Below are 15,934 nucleotides of genomic sequence, written 5' to 3' on the forward strand. Positions count from 1 at the left end.
CTTGTAGTTTGTTTAAGTTCCTTGTAGATTCTGGATATTAGCTTTTCATCAGATGGATAGATTGCAAAAATTTTCTCCCATTCTGTAGATTGCCTGTTCACTCTGTTGATAGTTTTTTTGATATGCAGAAGCTCTTTACTTTAATTAGATCCTGTGTGTCAATTTTGGCTTTTGTTACCATTGCTTTTAGTGTTTTAGTCATGCCTATGCCTATGTCCTGAATGGTATTGCCTAGGTTTTTCTCTAGGTTTTTTTTTTTTTTTATCATTTTAGGTCTTACATTTAAATCTTTAATCCATCTAGAGTTAATTTTTGCATAAGGCGTAAGGAAGGGGTCCAGTTTCAGTTTTCTGCATATTGTTGGCTAGCTTTCCCAGCACCATTAATTAAATAAAGAATCCTTTCCCTGTTGCTTGTTTGTAATGTTTGTCAAAGATCAGATGGTTGTAGATGTGTGGTGTTATTTCTGAGGTCTCTGTTCTGTTACATTGGTCTATATCTCTGTTTCGGTACCAGTATCAGGCTGTTTTGGTTACAATAGCCTTGTAGTGTAGTTTGAAGTCAGGTAGCGTGATGCCTCCAGTTTTGTTCTTTTTGCTTAGGATTGTCTTGGCTATACAGGCTCTTTTTTTGGTCCCATATGAAATTTAAAGTAGTTTTTTTTTTTTTTTTCTAATTCTGTGAAGAAACTCAATGGCAGCTTGATGGGAATAGCATTAAATCTATAAATTACTTTGGGCAGTATGGCCATTTTCATGATATTGATTCTTCCTATCCATAAGCATGGAATATTTTTCCATTTGTTTGTGTCCTCTCTTATTTCCTTGAGCAGTGGTTTGTAGTTCTCCTTGAAGAGGTCCTTCATATCCCTTGTAAGCTTTATTCCTAGGTATTTTATTCTCTTTGCAGCAATTGTGAATGGAAGTTCAATCATGATTTGGCTCTCTATTTGTCTATTATTGGTGTATAGGAATGCTTGTGATTTTTGCACATTGATTTTGTGTCCTGAGACTTCGCTAAAGTTGCTAATCGGCTTAAGGAGATTTTGGAGTGGGATGATGGGGTTTTCTAAATATACAATCATGTCATCTCCTGAGACAATTTGACTTCCTCTCTTCCTATTTGAATACATTTTTTCTTTTTCTTGCCTGATGGCCCCGGCCAGAACTTTCAATACTATGTTGCATAGGAATGGTGAGAGAGGGCATCCTTGTCTTGTGCTGGTTTTCAAAGGAATGCTTCCAGTTTTTGCCCATTCAGGAGATATTGGCTGCGAGTTTGTCAAGCTCTTATTATTTTGATATACACTCTATCAATACCTTTTTGTTGAATGTTTTTAGCAAGAAGGGGTGTTTAATTTTTATCAAAGGCTTTTTCTGCATCTATTGAGATAATCATGTGGTTTTTGTCTTTGGTTCTGTTTATGTGATGGATTACATTTATTGATTTGTGTATGTTGAACCAGCCCTGCATCCCAGGGATAAAGCCGACTTGATCATGGTGGATAAGCTTCTTGATGTGCTGCTGGATTCGGTTTGCCAGTATTTTATTGAGTATTTTCACATAGATATTCATCAGGGATATTGGCCTGAAATTTTCTTTTTGTGTGTGTGTGTGTGTGTCTCTGCCAGATTTTTGTATCAGAATGATGCTGACCTCATAAAATGAGTTGGTGAGGAGTCCCTCTTTTTCTATTGTTTGGAATAGTTTTAGAAGGGAAGGTACCAGCTCCTGTTTGTACCTCTGGTAGAATTTGGCCGTGAATCCATCTGGTCCTGGGCCTTTTTTGGTTGGTAGGCTATTAATTACTGCCTCAATTTCAGACCTTGTTATTGGTCTATTCAGGGATTCGACTTCTTCCTGGTTCAGTGGGAGGGCGTATGTGTCCAGGAATTTATCCATTTCCCTAGATTGTCTAGTTTATTTGCAAAAAGGTGTTTACAGTATTCTCTGATTGTATTTCTGTGGAATCAGTGGAGATATCCCCTTTATCTTTTTTTTATTGTGTCTATTTGATTCTTCTTTTTTTATTAGTCTGACTACTGGTCTATCTATTTTGTTAATCCTTTCAACAAACTAGCTCCTGGATTAATTTATTTTTTGAAGGGTTCTTCATGTCTTTATCTCCTTCAGTTCTGCTCTCATCTTAGTTATTTCTTGTCTTCTCCTAGCTTTTGAATTTGTTTGCCCTTGCTTCTCTAGTTCTTTTAATTGTGTTGTCAAAGTGTCCATTTTAGATCTTTCTGCTTTCTCATGTGGGCATTTAGGGGAGCACTACTTTTAAATATTGTCATAGCAAACAAGTGTAATATTACAAAGTTCATTTAATTGTGATACAGATTTACTCATTCATAAACCATGTATACTGTATTATTTTTTAAAAGTCTTTATATGTTTTTTCAGCCACTATTTAAAAGCAAACCATTTAATTGCAAAATGAATAATAGAAAAAGCATGTCTACTTACATTAAAGTGTTTATATACATATGGAATTTTTAGTATTTGCTTTCTCTGAGTAAGCAGAATGTGGAAAGAAATTCCCTTTCTTATTTTCTAAGTCAGTAATTCCAAAAACCAGTCCTCAAAGCCCCATTAGGTATATTAACTAATAAGAAATGTCTGCGTTGCCGAAATGTCTGTTGTCTATGTTAACAAAATTAAATTGTTAGATTTTATAACATAATCACATTTTGAAGAACTATATATCAGAAAAGAGCTTTATAAAAATTCTGGGGGGAATGTTCAGTTTTAAATGACATTTTCAGTAAATAAACATCTCATATAATGTGTGAAATGCAAACATCTAACATAATTCACACTGCAATGGAGCAATGTCCTATAAATTCTGAAATAATCTACATGAATGATAGGTGCCTGATGACATTTTGTAAAGAGGCTACCACTCAACTGTAGATCTTTCCTTCACATTCATTTTGTGGACACAGACATTGTGTGTAAGCGTGCAGCCACTTCCCCTACTGAGTATAATAATATGCAAGCAGCGGAGACCTGGTCTGTAGAGGGAAGAATAGTATGAGGGTGGATTAGAGAGAAAAGTGGGCAAAGGAGAAAATGTGTAACTTGGAGACAAGGAAAAAATTCTGGATGAAGTAAATTAAAATGATATTGTATTCATCTTTGTTTTTAATTTCTTACTGTACAAACTCGACTTAACAGGGTTTTCCCTTTTCTCTGAGTTTCGGTAAGAATGAAGCTAATTTGAAGGAATGAACATAGTGAGACTCCCAGGAGTATATAAAATTACCATGTTGGAATCCTAAGAGCAACAGAATATTAGAGTATATTCAGCAAATAATTCTTCAGAACAAGTGTTAACTTACAAAGGCAGACGGCTACCAGAAGTCCAGCTGAAGTTTGGTGAAATAAACTCATAAGGTTTGTCAAGGACATTACCATTTCTTTGTTTTCAAGAGGTGAGAGCAGCCTAGAGGTGCTAGCATTTTCTGAGCTGGAAAATGAAGCAGAGTTCTGGTCTATGTCCTTCATTTCACAGGAAGGAAAACTGAGGCCTAGAGAATTTTTCTTCAAATTTACACCCAGAAAGTTCAAATTATTTGGCAGCAAATAAAAACCAGCAAACAATGGTGTAGATTGTAGAGGTATGTTTATGTCAAGAAATAAAATGTCTAGGACTCGAACAGTGAATCAAGACATCAACAAGAAACAGCAGGTTTTTATTGTCCTTAATATTCCCAGAGTTGTAAACTCACAGCTCAACCAAGCTGCTGCTCCAAGCATCTGGTTTGTCCAAGTGGAAAGAACAGTTGGAAGAAAAAGGGGAAGAACCTGTAGCAAAGAAGAAAACTTTCCAGAAACCCTCAAGTAATGTCTCATGCATTAGCCTTTGTCACCAGGCTATCCCTTAATGCAACAGTGCTGGAGAAAGTAAATATGTGTAACCAGGTGTCTTGTCAAATCCCAGCTAAATTAGGATTCTCATCATGAAAGTGAGCATGGGAGTTTGTTGAACACTCAGCAGTATCTGATTCCCAAATGAACAGAGTTTTGGGATTTTCTTCTTCCTTAAGGCATTTAAAGGAACCACAGATCATTTACACATGTCAAGGAGTTAAAAATATTAACATTCTGTAGATATTTTTGCTAATTAAAAATGCATATATTAGGTAATGTGGCTGGATAGAACCGGTCAGATATTATTAATTATTGTATGCTGCTTTTCATATGATTATTTGGTGAAGTTTTAAAAGCTATCCTTTACAAACACAATACCAGAATTATAGTTCATTATTCAATTAATATGTATGAATAACCATGACATGTTAAACATTGTTTAAGTGCTAGGGATTATAGGTATCAATAAGATAATGAGACTCCTTAAGCTCATGGGTGTAAATTTTAATGTTTGAAGACAGTCAAATACAAAATACAAATACAAATACAGTCAAAAGCTAATAAAGTAATGAAATCATTTCTAATAATGATAAATTTTCAGAAGGAAATAAAACGAGATAATGTTGCAAAGGATAGTGTCTCCTTTTTATTAAAACTGTGTGACACTGGGCAAGTCCTTTAACCAGTCCAGAACTGAGTTTTCTGCGCAGTAAAATGTGGAGAATGATAAAATAGAGGATCAGATAATCTTGTCAGGGCCCCTCTCACTCTAAGATCTGTTTCTCCTTTCTAATTTTCTTTCAAGAACTGCAGGCAAGCTGTAAAGGAAAAAAGAAGAGATGAGAATAGACAGAAAGCAGCAGTATTGTGAGAATATGGGCTCAGAGGAGAAAAGATATCTGTGTGCTTCTATGACAGCCAATGGAATAAAATTGCTTGAGTTAGAAATGCACAAACACACACATGCATATATATGTATGTATATAATAAAATGAGCATTGAACCAATTGATTTCTGTCTTTTAAAATTTCCCTTTAGAAAATGACCTAAATAGTGGAGACCGGTTTTTTGTTTGTTGTTTTTGAAATTTAAAAGTTCTTCCAGGAGAATTTTCCTCTTACAAATCACTAATTGGATAATTGACTCTATCCTACCACACAAGCTTTGTTGCTCCTAAGTGCTGCATAGCAGATTTTTCCCTTTACCGAGATTTATATGACATGGTTTTAAATTCTCTGGAAGGTTTCCACTGTGTTCTGAAGTACTTTCTTTTTCTCCACCAGGTGCAAAATGAGTTGATAACAACCAGAAGTTGACATGTTAGTGCTGTGCTTCTACTTGAGCTTGGAAAAATCTCAACAGGAAACAAACACCACCATCACCACCACCACCACCACCACCACCTTCGATTGCATCATGGCACTGTGTTGCTTTCTACTGGATTGCCTCCTGAAGCACTTTAGATATTTTATACATAAGTATTGACATGTTTTTGAGAAGGTGTTTCTTCACTTTACGTTTTTCTAATAATTTATGTTACACCATTTCTCAAGTTCTTCTCTTTGGTTTTAATTTATTTCTCTCTACAACTGAAAAGGGGACCTTGATTTTAGGTAAATTTTAAGTGATTTATTTTTCCTTTTCTATTTTGGAATCTGAGACTTGTCTTACAACAGGGAGTTTTTCAAACACATTTCCTTCCTTTTTCAAATTCCAGTGTGTTTATTTATTGCTTTGTTTCTTTTTCAAATTCCATTGGTCTTGATTTAATTTCATCCCACAAATTTTATTGATAGCCTACTACCTGCCAACTACTGAATTAAGCATTGAACTTATAAAAATAGAAAGGCTATTTTATTGTCATTGCCATCCTGCTAGTAAAAATTTGTTCAATTCTTTACAATTAAGTGGCTTCACCTATGTTTCTCTGTTAATAATCACATTAAATATGTATGACAGGTAGGATTTATGTCATAGATAAGAAAACTAGAGTCCAAAGAAAATAAGTGGCCCCAAATGAACCAATAATCCAACAAACCCTTCCACTAGCTAGCTTCTGATCTGGTTGAGTTGTGATAGACTTTAGGACAAAAAAGCCCATCCGCCTTAGGAACCATAGACTTGTGCTTTCTTATACTGTCTTATGTATTGAAACTTCCTGCAATTCAGGCATAAATTTAGTGTAGGCAGATACTTTTGCTAATAAGGCTAAGGTGGGAAGAAAAACCTGAGTTCTACTTTAATTCTTGGACATTGACTTCAGAGTAAGATGGCCTCTAAGAAATAAAAGCAGTAAATTTGAAACTTTAAAAAAAGTATTTGGTTCACTTAAAACTGTTTCCCATGTTTAAATTTATATTTTTAAAATAATCTTTATCATGTAAAATGAGAGCATTGCTGAGTTTATGACAATCTTAGGTATAATCTTTTCTTAAAGAACAAGGCATCAATCTTTAATTTGTTTCCCTTTCTTGATTTCTCATAAGTTTCAAAATAAAAATAATTTCAAAAATTGTTTATTGTTATTTTCCTCCCTACTTGCCCTAGGACTTAAGTACTAACTTTTACTTCCTACTCCCAGACTTTGTATTGCTAAAGAAATAAAAATAATATGAAAAAGCTTAATCACCCAAACCTACATGTGGAATTATGGATTATGCTGTAGATAACAGACCATTGAAAGGAACAAATACTACTTAATGAGGAGCCAAAGACAACATTCTTCCTGCTCCTCTCCTCAAGCTGAGGAATGAGTTTGATTGACTTCAAATCCCATTATTCTCAAAAGTATTAAAGGTACAACGTGGCTTTATATGAAGCAAAGGAAGGGAACAACAAGAACTTTAAAAAAAGTTTGTAGATGGTTGAAAATTTCTTTCGTAATTAGAGAAGAATGTATTTTCTTTCTGTATTGTTTACAGAAGCCAACATTTTTCAAGGCCTAGCAGTAGATGAGTGAGTTTCCTGTTACATTTCTCCTGCAGCATATATTCTGTGGGTGTGTTTTCCTGCCCTAATGAGACATACATAGTTTGTCACTTGTTTGTTACATTTTCAAGTGCTTTAAATATTACATTGGTCATTTATTTGCTTTTGAGAACACCCAATAGTCTAAAAATTAAAATGACATGAAGGTCAATTGTAAGATAGGAGTTATACTACTAAATCCTGGACTTGCATATGATAGCAAGGTTGAGCTACACATTTTCATTGTCAGAATAAATGGAATATATAGGAAGGAGTTAATTGGAACTGGTTGGTAACTAAATAAGATTTTTAAAGTAATTTTTTTTTTAGTACTGGCAAAACAGTGTTAAAAATAATACATTATCATTATAAACACCCAAAACTATATCTGTATGAGATAATTTAATGCAATATTTTGGGGAAAATATAGTTGCCAAAATTAATCTCCTTGTTTTCTTTCATTGTGCAATATGCGGTTAAAATTTTTTTCTATTGACCAATGTGTGTGTGTATGTGTGTGTGTGTGTGTCTATAATTTATATATGTGTTTGTATATATCTCTATATACACATATATGTGTATGTAAAATATGTATATACACATATATATATAATGTACACTAAATATGTATATATGTTGTATATATCTCTATATACACATATATGTGTATGTAAAATATGTATATACACATATATATATAATGTACACTAAATATGTATATATGTATATACAAAAAATCTTTTGCTATACTGAAATAAAAAAGAAGGTTTTAAAAAGAAAGATAGAGAAGAAATTTAACCTGATTTCTATTAAATTAAGCACAAAGAATTAAAACTTTACTAAAGGGCCAAGTGCGGTGGCTCATGCCTGTAATCCCAGCACTTCGGGAGGCCAAGGCTGGTGGATCAACTAAGGTCAGGAGTTAAGAAACAAGCCTGGCCAACATGGTGAAACCCCACCTCTACCAAAACCACAAAATTTAGCCAGACAAGGTGGCACTTGCCTGTAGTCCCAGCTACTCTGGAGGCTGAGTCAGGAGAATGGCTTGAACCAGGGAGGCAGAAGTTACAGTGAGCTGAGGTTGCACCACTGCACTCCAGGCTGGGTGACAGAGCCAGGCTCCATCTCAAAAAATAAAATAAAAAACAAAAAACAAAAACAAAAGACACTTATACCTCCCACAGTTACAATTTTCATATTCTCTTCTGTTAAGGAGAAGCCAGGTGAGAATGGAAGGGGCCATCCAGAGTAAAGAGGACAAAGGAACAGAGGTGAGGACGTTCTCACAAGGGGCGCCTCGGGTGAAAAGAGAAAGATGGCTAGAGGGAGAGGACCTGAGGAGGCTCAAGGTCAGCTCTTTCCCTCTTCCTCTCTGGCCACACAACTTGTTCTTAGCAGCTTCCTGTCCACTACTGCTAAGTCATTGCCGCACGAATGCATCTTTTGCACCATGGCTGTTTTCCTTTTGCCCCCATTTCTCTCTGAGGGAAGGTTTGATGATGATTTCAATGTTGACTCACTCGACTTTTAGAGTGTATCTGACTTACTGTGCTTGTTAAATGCGTCTGTTCCTCTCACATGGATAGTTTCTACGTTATGAAAAGTCCTCTCCTTTTTCATTTCCTCTTCAGAAAGCTTGTTTTGCTAATGAGCAGTCTGTGAAATCTGGGGAGATTGCTGCTCTCTCTCTCTCTCTGTGTGTGTGTGTGTGTGTGTGTGTGTGTGTGTGTGTGTGTACATAGTTTCCCTCTTTGAGAAACTGCTATTTTTGCTTCTCAGTGCACCTGGATGTCTGATGATATTTTTTATTTAACAAGCCATCTATGAAATCTAAAGGTTAGTGTTATTTTGTCTTTATGTTGATATTTTTCTGTCTAATATTTGTGTTAAAATTGTTCCCCAAATAGAGTATCTACATGAGATAGCAACCAATGAGCAAATCAACATATCTACCTACACATATATAGAAATCTATAAATTTATATCTTTTTGTATCTAATCTATATGTATAATTTTGCCTTTCCTCTCAAGCAAGGACATGCGTGGTAAATTAATGATAACATGATCTCTACTATGGAATGGCTGGTCTACTCTGCGTGGAGCAACTTCTCCATCATGTGGACTTTTAAGATATTGCTGCTAAAGTTAAAGCCATGCTATGCTCTTGAAACTGTAAATATCAACTAATTTTAAAAGAAAAGGATGAAGCTCTAGGTAGGTTATTTGTATAGCTCATATTATTTCTGTTTTTCTATGTGTCTGATGATATTCTCAGCACCTTATTCATTTAGTCATTCCAAAAGTACCTATTACATAGGCACTCTTACTATTTCCATTTTATAGATGAAAAAATTTAGGCTTGTCCAAGAACATAGCACTGGTAAATGACAAAGTAAGTCCAAAATTGAACAGAAGGCCAAATTTCATAAGATATCTTAGGTGAGATATTTCTTGCCTTAGATCTTCCACCTAAAATGTAACAAATTTAATGGTATCTGGATAAATAAAAAATAATATTAATTTCTCTTCATCAAGGCCAACAATGTGTCAGGTACTGTCTGGATCTTTTAAATATTCTTTGTTATTTATTTTACCATTCTATCAAAGTATTAATGGTTAAGAAATGTCTTCAGATTAGGAAATATTAGGGTTAGCAGCTACCAACAACCAATGACAAGAGTCACTATTGTTCTAAATCCTATATGGTTCCCACTATTAATTGTCAAGGCTATAGGAAATCACCTAGGATATGTGAGCTTTTCTCCTTCACAAAGTTTAGGATTTGCTGTTATGAACATATCTCTACACCAGCATACCCATCTCCCCATCATAGAGGCAAGAGAGAGATGAAGAAATCTTATTATTTCTCTCACGTAATTCAGATTTGCTTTTAGTATGCTATTAAGATTAATGCACTCCCCATTTTTCTGCTCTGTGAAAAAAAAATAAATGGCTTTTAGGATTCTACATAACTAAAGTGCTTGAAAAATGGGTTTTATTTTGACTGAGTTAACTGGAGATATTATCTGAAAAGGACTGACTCACTCATATACCAAGGAGGACAAATAATAATACACTTTTCCTTCCTGTCTTCATTCATTTATTCAATAAATATTTACTGAACACTTACTATGTGTAAAATCTAGCAGCAAGTGTATGAAAGAGGGCTACAATTCTCTCACACAGAGGAATAGCAGATCAGTGTTCATCCAAAGAGTAGACGGAGTTCTGGAGAGGAATGACAAGAGGCTTTGTGAGAGAGAGGGCAAATGCATACATCCTTAGAGGAATGAGGGATGGGGACAGGTAAAGATGGCGAATGAAGCAGCAAGACTCAGTCAGCAGAGGCACTCAGTGCAAAGGCACTCAGGAACAGTGAATACTGTAATGAAGGCTATGACTGAAAATGGGCTGGGTTAGGCTGTGAGGGGCTTTGAACATTATACTAAGGAGTTTAAGATTTACCCGCAGTCCAGTGGCTCTCAAAGTGAGATCCTCAGTTTACTAGCATTAGCTTTGCTTCAGACCCCATCCCAGACCTACTGAATCAGAATCTCTGGGGAATGGGACTTAGACTTCTGTAGTTTAACAAACAATCCAGGCCGTGCTGATGCATGGTAAGGGCTGATAACCAGTGCTGTAGCCAGGCTTTCCAAATGGATGTGTCCACTGAGAATGAGTGGCAGGTGTGCTGGAGATAGATAGTGACCTTTGCAGTCCTCCGGGTGGCTAGCAAGACCTGGGGAAGCTGGAGCTCTTGGGATGACTGTCACTTGCACAAGCAGCCTCATTCTTATTCCTAGGGCACCGAATTCTTTGTGCTGAAATGGTAGTGTTGTGCAGAGTAGGCCTGTGGACAAATTTGCCACGTAACCTGTTTTTGCATGCTCTCTCCCCACCAGCTAAGAATGGTTTACATTTTTAAAGGGTTGTAAAGGAGAAAAGGAAGATAAAGGAAAAGGATTGGAAGAAACAGAAAGAGGAGGAGGAGAAGAAAATGATGAAGGAGGAGGAGGAGAAAGGAAAGGAGAAGAGAGGGAGGAGGAGCAGCAGGACGAGGGGTGGTTTAATGGTATGTGGCCTGCAAAGCCTAAAATATTTACTGACTGACCCTTTACAGAAAGTTTGCTGACCTCTGATGTAGACAAGGAGAAATTGTTTTTAAGAGGAGCAAAATGTCCAAAGAACTCATTAGGGAGATTTAACATAGTAACAGTATGCAGAAAAGACAAAGTAAAAGGAGCTGGAAAGAGAAGCCAGATGTTCAACACAGGTAAAGTGGTAAAGACTTAATGCAATACTCTTTGAATGGAAAGAAGACATGAGTCTGTAATCCTTATAGAAATGATATGCTTTAACTTTAAATTGACCCAACCACAATGCCACGGCAAGGTTCTCAACAGTTGAAGATATCATAGATTCTGTCAAGTTCAGCAATCTCTTGGGGTTTGGTTTAGTTTTGAAAGAGTAAAACAGTGCTGAGGACATGAACTCTGAAATCAGAATCCTGCATCTTCTAGGATGGAAGACCTTGAACACATTGATTCTCCTGTCTTTGTCTCAGGCCTCTTCTTTATAAAATGGATATAACAGTAATATTTATCTCTTAGGGTTGCTGTGAGAATTAAGTTGGTAGAGACAAGAAACTTAGAACTTAGCAGACTTATGTATGCACTCAATGAATTTTAGCAATTATGTGTTCATATATAAAAACTGGAATTAATTTTGCACCAGCCTAATATATTTGCATCACATAGTCAGGAACAAATGCTAACATAAATGAAAAAATAATAGCTAACATTCACTTAGTACATGAGTCAATAAGCTCTAAGTTCCTTATCTCTATCAATATGCTTAATTCTCACAACAATCTTAAAAGGGAAACCCCAAAACGCTTCAGAAAGATGTAGCTGAAGTCAACTTAACACATTCTGTCCAAAACAGTTAGGCTATGCTGTATGCACGCTGTGTTAGGCTAGACAAAACAAGGCAACAAAACTACACCCCTTACCCTACGGAATGCCTAGTCTACTTTGCAGACTAAGTGAAGAATGCTATGTAGATGTTATCTGTAACAAAAAAAAAAAAAAAAAAAAAAAAAACAAAAAACGGAGCTTGTTTAAAAATAAGGGATTAAATGCATACTGGTTTTGTAATCTGAGACAAATATCATTAAAATTATTTAAAATGTGCTGTAGCTGTCATTTTCTTCTGTTTCTCAGTGGGAAAATTGTGATTTTAATGAATGGAGCAGGAGTTAGAAAACAAGGAGTTTGGAAACTTGAAATCTTGAATTTAATATTTCATCTGAAACCATCAAGTTTTATATGCCCAAACATACACTCATACACACAAACACATACACATACTAAGGTAAAATTAATTCATACTTGATGCACAGGAATATTCTTAATTCTAAATAGACATTTTTATCTTCACTTGTTCATATACATGTATGATATTATTCATCAGAAAATCAATTTTTAATAATGAACTCTAGTGCAGTTTAATACCTTACTCATTTTAGGATGAGTACATTAAAAAGAACATATTTTACATCTATGTTTATACAGTAATTTAGAAATGGTAAGATGGAATTCCAATGAAGCTGTGGGAAAAGTCAAATATTCCATCAACATCCAAAGTCAAGGATTTTGAAAAAAGCTTTTTTTTTTTTTTTCTTTTTTTTTGCGGGTTGGGGGAAGCAGGGGTTCTTTATATACTCTCTAAAAGATAATTTATAGGATCATATCTATAGGAAAAAGGTTTGACTTGGAAAAAAATAGATTCTTGCTCTCCATATAAACTCTCACTCACTACAGATCATCATAATATCAATTTTTTCTTCCATATGATATGAGATCAGGACATTTCATATGTGTGTGTGTGTGTGTGTGTGTGTGTGTGTGTGTGTTTGTGTGTGTGTGTATGTGTGTGTATACCTCAGCTGTATATTTCAAGATATAATATTATTTACTGGCTATTACTATTTACCTTCCAGAAATTTATTAAACATGTCTTTGGTCTCTCTGTTATATTAAAATTGAAAATTACAGTTCATGGATTAATACCACAGCCCCTCAGTTTTGTACCTCCTCACAGGCTTAGTTCCCATTACCTTTGGAGCATCTGACTTCTGAATAGGTTGGTGCATGTCTAACTCTGTGCTCTAAAAGCACGAAACACCTGAAGGTGTGACATTGCCACATTAGTAGGGCTTTCTGAGCCTGGCTTTGCCTAGAGGAAAGCTGAATGTTGTGAGTTTTATATTCAGTTAGAGTAATTTAAAAGTCCTTCAGGTCAGGGGAGGCTCCTGAGAATCCCATGCATGCTTCACTTCAGCCTTTTCAACGTGCCAATCCTAAACAGAAAAATAGACACCACACAAGAAGCGATTACGCTGCTGGTTGGCTTATGATGGGATGTGAATACAGGACTCAAAAAAACAGAAAGTTGTATCATATGCAGAAAAGTTTGCCCAACCAAATTCAGTTGCCCAAAGCCAATGCTTCTTTGGTAAACCAAAGAACAAATGCTATCTCACACACTGCCCGTCTTTCTGTCCTTTCAGTTCTCCCTCATTCCTATTGCCTAACACGAATCTTTTTCTCACTCTCTGCATCACCCCACAGTCTCAGACGGAATGAGGCCTCCCAGCTACCCATCCTCCACATTCTCTGGGCTTATGTCGCTGTGAAAATACACTCAGCTCCCTTTTCTTCTATAAACCAATCTCCGCTCCCTGTTTTCTCTTTTTTTTCCTTGTATATTTTGTTTCTGAACTCAGATGGCTTGCTACTTCCAAGTGAACACAAACTCTTTTCCTTCCACCCTAGGCTTGACAATTAGCTCTAATGTTTAATGTCCTCTCCCTTATCCTGCCCAATACATTTCAAGTATATTCTCCATAAATTTTTCTGTACTTTAAGGTTTAAAAAATGCTGGCAGATAAGAATGAAACACATCAAACTATGTTTTTAGGTTAACAGTTATGTATTTATCACTTGTGTAAGGTAAAGTTGGCTTTTGTACACGACATGATTCAATTACAATATTTTATAGGCCGATGAAAACAGGATCAACCAACTATGTTAATGCCTCTTATAAAGGATTTTGCTTTCAAAGATTTTTTTTTTGCTCTAAAAGCCAAATGGTCGTGCTCACACATTTAATGTCTTTTTTCCAAGCCTAATGTCTTTCTTCCAAGTCCTCCTCTAATTATTCATGTAAGGAACTACATTTCATCAATACAGATATATACGCCTCATTAAAAGACAAAAGAGCCTGAACCTTTGGCTTTTGTCCCATGATGTTTTCTGATAGATCTGAGAAAGGGTACAGGAGTCAAAAGGCACTTATTAAGAACCTCTACCGTGAAGAAAACCTTGTATTAAAGTGCTTAGTAGGTACTTAGAATTTTCTCCATATTATGTAATTACTGTCTAGAACAGTGATTTGTATAGAAATCACCAAGTTTTCTTTGCAAAATGCCAATTCCAGTTTAATATGAAACCTGAGATAATTTTTAAGAAGTTCACAGGTGTGGACCACATTTGGAGTAGCAAGGGTCGAGAGTGAGCACCAGTGGTTACTTGAAAAGCACATTTTAAAGTCATATATTAAGCATGGAAAATGGTTCCTCCCATTCACAAAAATCGGACACCTTGTCTACAGTAATATATGGTTAAATTGGTCACCAAAGCACACACAGTCCTGCTATGGGACACTGAATATTCTTCCCTCTCAATGTGGTAGTTTTTAGGGACAAGAGCCTGCAAAATGGAACAAAGAGTAAAAAGGGATGGCAATGAATATCACAAATAGAAAAAAAATGACAGATCCTACTCTGTAGGGAGCCGGGGTAGCATACTCGCTCCGGGGGAATCAGCAGCAAGGCTGCTGTGAACTTTCGTTGAACTTCAGGGAAGTGAAACCACAGTAGAAGTATGTGTTTCTCGGCGAGAACAGATAGGCCTAGAGAGATAACCAGCTTTCACTGACCTTGCTGCAAGATAGTTTTTAGCTGAAGTATATTAACTGAAGTATGAGAATAATAACCACGGGCTGTTCTAAGTAACTGCACCCTCCCTCCACTATGTGTTTTGTGAACATATAAAATATAGTACACTTAGGTTGAGGTCAGAGAGACTGACATCCTCACCTCCTGGACCACCTGGCCCATCCAGCTTTCTGTTTCTATGTCTGCGTCTGTGTCCTTCTTTATCCCCCGCCGTTCCCTCTTAGGTCCTTGAACTCTTGTGCAGCGCAGGACGTGATGCGTGCCGGACCACTCCAGTGGCCAGAGGCAACCTAGCCTAGTGGTTTTGAGTCAGACTCCCTCAGACTTCAAATCTGGGTTCCTCCACTTACTAGTTGCCTGACCTTACACCAATTATTTTATCTTCCTCTGCCACACTTCCTTACCTATAATAAGGAATGATAATGCCTTACAGAGTAGTCGTGGAAAGTAAAAGAGATAATGTAAGATAATATCATGCACTAGTATGACTACAATAAATTAAAACTATGTAACTATACTCTTTAATTGTTAGAGATAAAAATATATCAACTGGAGATGCAAAGGAAGCTCTCCAACCTTCATACATGTTAAGCAAATTATCTAGAAATTAATTAATATTATTAAGGAATAAAAAGACTCAACTAGAGCTTTAAACACAATGTTGGCCCATATATAGAAACCGTATCTTAAATATTGACAGTACCTTCAAAGAATTAAGAATGTAATAATGCAGGATATTATTAGGTGTTTGTTCTTTTGACTTTAAAATATACATTGTCTTTATTGTCTAGGACTTGTCCTAAATGGCAGATAAGCTTTGCCATATTTAGAAAAGCAATTAAACAGAGAACAGAAGGCTAATATATTATAGCTTCCAAAGGAAATACACGTTTTATATCTAAATTATATTTCTAAATGTAAAAATGAACTTTTATATTTGAAATATAGCATTTGAAACCTTTTTGATATTAGATGGAAATTTATCATGTACTCATACTCAAAGTAAAAAATTCCACTAAGTTTCATGTGTTTGATAACCAGTTAAGTTTTTCCACCTTCTTCCAGAACTCATTG

The sequence above is a fragment of the Cebus imitator genome, unplaced genomic scaffold (assembly GCF_001604975.1).
Source record: "Cebus imitator isolate Cc_AM_T3 unplaced genomic scaffold, Cebus_imitator-1.0 Scaffold78, whole genome shotgun sequence".
Lineage (NCBI taxonomy): Eukaryota > Metazoa > Chordata > Mammalia > Primates > Cebidae > Cebus > Cebus imitator.